Raw genomic sequence first — 6,011 nt, 5'->3', positions numbered from 1 at the left:
TTAAAACATAATTATCATTTTACATGCATGTGGTTAAGTTAAATATTAATAACTATTTTTCTTTTTACACGATCTAATAATTTTGTTAACAAAAATTAAAAATATAGCTTTTAAACATCACATTAAACATATAACCGGCGAGAATAACTTTAAAAAAAATCATATTAAACATGTTAACCAACAATATATTTTAATAATAACAAAAAAAATACTAACTTTAAAAAATCACACAAACATATATATTATACAATCCAAATAATATTACTTACTTGTTGTGCCGGGTAGTGTCTGACTTGGAGTTATTTAAACTAAGCTCCCAACCATGACAACGGACGAACCAACCATGAATCTTTAAATAAAAAAAAGAAAAACAACTATTAATAAAAATATATATAAACATTACAAAACAACTCATAAAGTTTTTTTAAGAAAAAAATTGAACTTACATTTTTATGCTGAGGAAGAGTGGTGTCTACATTATACTCCTATGTACAAATCGCCAGACAAAATAACACTTGCTACAATAAAATTTAAAAACTAACTATTAGCATAAACACAATTTATCATATCAATATAAACATCAAATATTAAACTTGCATGAATATTAGAGAAATACTTACCAAAATGAAGAAAAACAAGAGTGAAATGATAAAAAGTTGGAGAATTTTTAGAGTTAAGAATTTTTAGAGAGATGTTGGAGAAATTTTAGATAGAGAAAGGATTGTAGGAAATGAAAGTTGTGAAGTGAAAGAAGATATATATAGAGGGGTATTAATTTCGTGGAAATCTGTTCTTGGAGCTTATTGGCGGTCAAAGCCGCCACTAAGCCCAACGGTTATATTTTTTTCAATTTCCAACCACTTTGCGGCGGCCCAGGCCGCCATTAATGTCTGGGCGTGTTCCAAGAAATATTACCGGCGGTCAAAACCGCCACTAAGTCCTCCAACGGCTACTTTTTTAAATTACCAAAACTTTGTGGCGGCCTAGGCCGCCAGTAAGGTCTGAGGCGCCAATTTTTTTTTTTTTTTTTATTGTTCCTGGTTAGTTAGTGGCGGCCTGGACCGCCGGTAATGTCCAAGACAATTACTGACGGCCAGGACCGCCAATAAATTCAAATTTTCGTAATTAATTATAATTTTATAAGTTTGTGGCGGTTTGGATTAATTATTGGGGGCTTAGGCCGCCAGTAAGTTACTGAGGGCCAAAACCACCAGTAAATTTCGCCGGTAAATGAGTATTTTCTTGTAGTGGGAGATCGAAACTAGTAACCTTGATTCGTTTATGGTGGTGACAGAGATGCGGCAGTGTTAAGAAAGACGATGAGTGATATGTGGTTACCGTTGAATAATGGTTATGTATCATAATTTGAAAGGATAAATGGTTGGATAACACTCCTTTTATGCATATTTTCCCGAGTTATATGCGTTAGAGGCGCACAAAGAAGTTGTTGTGGCAGATAAGGGAGTATGGACTTAGGAGTATTTCAGTTGGTCTTGTAATGTGTTTGTTGCTGGCACCTCTCCAGTACTGTTATTTAATTTGTGATTCGTTTTCTGTTTTTATTCATATGAATTGCACGCCCCAATTCAATAATTTCTATTGATGATGTTTAATTATGTTTGAATATGATGACAATTTTATGATAATTAATACTTAATTTGAATATAATTGATGTGTATTTATAAGCCCTGCTTCCGTATTGATGATGAGATTAATTTAATTTAAAGAAATAAGTTGATGTTATGTGATGATGTTATATGATGATGTTTATGTTTGAAGTGATAATTTGATGATGAATTCTTGATGATCGATAATGTAACTTGGGTAAATAGAAAAGGAAATGAAGCAGCACATGAGTTGGCTAGATGGGCCTTAGTGGAGCCCAATAGGTCTTGGACCAATTGTTTTCCTATGTGCATTCTAACTCATATCCAAAAAGATATGGGTTATGTAACTCTTTTACCTTCTAGTTAATATACTGGTTTACTTGTCTTCAAAAAAAAAAAATTCCTAACCAGATCCTCCAAAAAATAATTCATATCTCTATATTTTCTCACATAATCTCTATTTTAACTAAAAACTATTTTCTTGATAAAAAAAAAACTAAAAACTATTTTCTCTCATATTCCTCCTTATCTAAATTAGTAAAATCAAATAAAATTGGGAAAAATTGAAATGTGCTCTAAGAGTACATGTTAATGATTGAAAAAAGGAAATGTTTTATCATAATTCATGTATCTAATTCACTTTTTAAACTTGATCACAAATTAATTACACAAAATTTAAGAAAATATTTCTACTTTTGAATTCTTAGCATGTGCCGAGCAAAACCCAGTAAAATTATATCTTAATTCTATTCATCAATTTCTCACACTCTATCATATTTAACAAATTAAATAACTCCTAACACCTAAATACTTCATATTCGATTGAATTTAATTAAAACTAACTATTATAAAAATTGGGGGTGTTACACCATTCCTTGCATTCAAATAGGGGAGCTCTTCCTGTCAAAAAAAATAAATAAATAGGGGAGCTCTCAAGCTCGAAAGTTTATTTCTGACACCGGCATCACAAAGATATTCCCTATGAACAGGAGATAAGATTTCCGCAGGTCCGAATTTTGACCACGAAACAGAATCCCTCAGTCTTAGGGTTAGTTTTTATGATAGCCACAAGAGGGGTGTTAAAAGCAATTTAACAAAATAAAAGTTTATTTTACAACTTTTCTCAAAATAAAATTAAAATAACTACCAAAAAATCCAACTTTTAAATAAAATCTTAATTTTAAAAATCAAGTCAATTTATTTCTAAAAGATTTCTCGGTTTTCAAAGAAGTAAATTAAAATTGATATTCTAAATTAAACGTGAAATTAACATCATCGATTATCAAGAATTCATCATCACATTTCAAACATAAACATCATCATGTAACATCAACACATAACATCAACATATTTCTTTAAATTAAATTAATCTCATCAATACGGAAGCAGAGCTAAATACGAATCACAAATTAAATAAGGAATAAACAACTTATCAATGAGGAAATATAAAGAAGACATGGGAAGACGGTAAGGACTCCTCACTACCCCTAAGCTTAACACTTTATAATGAACAATATCACCCCTTACCTCAAATTTGCGTTTGGAAGGAATTATGCCTAGACCTCAATTTATAGAAAAATTTCTTTATATTTTTCTCCCATATTTCTTATTATTTCTATTTCTTCCTTTCCTAACAAAATAATTTTTGTGATTATAAGTATCATTTTTGTGATTACATACAAAATATTAAATATTCAAATTAAATACCCGTAATCGATAATTTAATGTTGAATTCAATCGTAAATTAAATATTTTACTTTTAATTTAAAATTTAAGCCATATGAACATCAATTAAAGAATGTATAAAAAAATTAATAAATTATTAATTTCAAATTAAAAAATCAATTTTAAATATTGGATAATTTACACACAATTGATCTTTTCTCATTTGCATGAATTGAATATGACTAGACTCATGCATTTTATTAACAAAGAATACCAACAACTATACATCAATACATATTGTAAAGAATAATATCTCATTTTTTCATGTGTTAACATGATTCTTTGTGTCATGCATCTCACATGAGAATGAATATTATATACGGTTGAAATACAAGGTGATTGTAAATTTTATCCCTGTTATTTTATTGTTATGAAACTCATATTATATTTATGTATCTATTATTTTATCAAAATTAATTACTTATTTGTTTCGTCTCTCACTTATTTTTATCTATTCTATTGTATTTCATTCTTTTTTCCTTTCTTTCTTCTTTTTAAATACATGCATAAATACAAGAGACATGGTTGGGAATGCACTAGTATAAAAAATTGTTAATTATCCTGCGAATCATTAACATATATTGTTAAAAAGTCTTACATCGAATGTGAGTTAACCTGGACAAGTCTCTTCTATTAAATAACACTTTGCTAATGCTAGCAAACCGAGGGCATTCGTTTTATGGTCCTCTCCTCATCAGCTGAGCTGTCGTAGATAAAGTCGGTAAAAGCTTGCAACACATCAAGGGTCATGTGAGGAATCTTATCCATGGGAAATGGATCATTCTCATTATATGTTCACTCGCGTTCAAAAATAGTATATAAAATGAGCATCAGGTAAGGTTTTGTTGAAACATACATAACAGGTATCACTCATCCTAACTTCCCTTCGAGGACTTATGATTTTCTTCTCGTACCCATCAAAGTATTAATCATTACCATCCAAAGTATTGTTTGAGTGAATGCTTAGGAACTCGATTTCAACATAAAAGATTGTGGGCAAGTTCGCGACAAATATCCACGTGAAAGAATGAGCTAGAGTAAACGCATGTCTTATGATATCATCTAAAAATGAGTCAAACAAGACAAGTATAAGAAAGTAATTCTATTGATTTGTAACCTGATAAATTTTACTGTATTTATTAATAATAAATGCAATTACTTTTTGTTGCTTGAAGTAGAATCCATAATCAGAATTGAAAATGAACCAATTGGGTAACTATTTTCCACCCTCAATTGGTTCTGCATAGGGAAAAGCACCAACAACTACTCTATTAAGCTCGTAAGCATGAGTAAAAACAAGGCTACTGCTCTGGTGAACTTCGGAAATTTTTTTGATAGGGATAAATATAAATATGAGGTGTTAGACACACTCACATAAACAATCAAAAATTAAAAAAAAAAAAAGAAATAAAATGATGTTGATTGATGTGAGTATATTACTTTTGATTTAAATTTTTGAATTAGTGTGTGTGCCCAAATAAAATATTATTTGAGTTTGTGTCTGTCGAAGATTTTCTCTTGAACGTCCTACACTTGACATATCTATACGTAAAACAATACATAATAATTTTGGTGTATGGTTAAAAACTTAAAATTGAAACACAGAGATTTAAGTTTCTTATGATAATTATAGCCTTTTTGTATGGAATCACAAAAATGATAATTGGAATCACAAATAATTTCATCCTAACCCAACTATTTTCATCATATCTCTTATTATTTCTATTTCTTCCTTGGGAACTACTTTTGTCACCCTACTGGTTACTCGCGCCCCCTATTTTTACACATCCGCTAAGTAGCGAACGTGTAAAAATCAGAAATTTTGGGAAAAAAATTCGTCCGCAACTTAAGTCTCGCGAACAGTTTTTGAATAATTAGTAGGATGACAAAAGTAACTCTCTTCTTCCTTTCCTAACTAAATAAATTTGATTGGTTTCATTCCAGTAAATAATCATTAACTAACCCCACCACTTACACTAATACCCCACTTTCTAATTTAATTAAAAACTCTATTTCTACCCAAAACTATTTTATCTCCTTTTCTTTCTTAATTACTAAAATCAAATAAAATCAAAATTATTTTCTCTCCTTTTCTCTACTTTTTTTCAAGCTTTTGTTTTTCCGCTGTGCTAAAGTGAAGCAAGTATGGGAGAGTATCTTCTCTTGGGTGGGAATAGATTATAACTTGAAAGTTGATAATTGGGAGCATTTCTTGAATTTTGGAACTATTGTTAGAAATAAGAAAGGAATGACAGTGGAGCATTTAATTTAATTTGGCTCGTAACAACTTGAAGTATATAGGTAGTAGCATATTTTTATAATTTGGCGGAATAAATTAAATTTATTTCTTGGCTTTGGTTTAGTGGTAGAGCATATCATAAATCCGACTATTTTTTTTAATTGGTATTCAAATCCTTTATGCTATATTCAAAGTATCTGAGAATACTCTTTTTGTAAAGGTTGAGTACCCCTTATACTCTATCCATCTATTAATGACAATCCTTGCTTATCAGGAAAAAAAAAAAATTGATTTCACCGCTTCCATCGTAATATTTCCATATTTGTTTTCTTAATCAAGGCCACACATTAGCATTTACTATAAAAAAATATATATATTCCTTTGAAAATATAAATTGTAGCTTAATATATATGTGTGTGTTTGTGTGTGTATAATATATA

At 29.7% G+C, this 6,011-nt stretch overlaps 1 long non-coding RNA gene across 1 annotated transcript; it reads right to left on the bottom strand.

Moving 5' to 3' along the window:
- Positions 1-269: 269 nt before the first annotated feature.
- Positions 270-715, bottom strand: LOC123888558. Its single transcript, XR_006802193.1, has 3 exons — positions 621-715; positions 447-518; positions 270-349 (listed from the first exon to the last, which is right to left on the bottom strand). It is a non-coding gene; the product is annotated as an uncharacterized LOC123888558 (long non-coding RNA).
- Positions 716-6,011: the final 5,296 nt, after the last annotated feature.

This window comes from Trifolium pratense, linkage group LG6, assembly GCF_020283565.1.
Source record: "Trifolium pratense cultivar HEN17-A07 linkage group LG6, ARS_RC_1.1, whole genome shotgun sequence".
Classification (NCBI taxonomy): domain Eukaryota; kingdom Viridiplantae; phylum Streptophyta; class Magnoliopsida; order Fabales; family Fabaceae; genus Trifolium; species Trifolium pratense.
The sequence above is the reverse complement of the archived record's forward strand: the minus strand, read 5'-3'. Positions and strand labels throughout refer to the sequence as shown.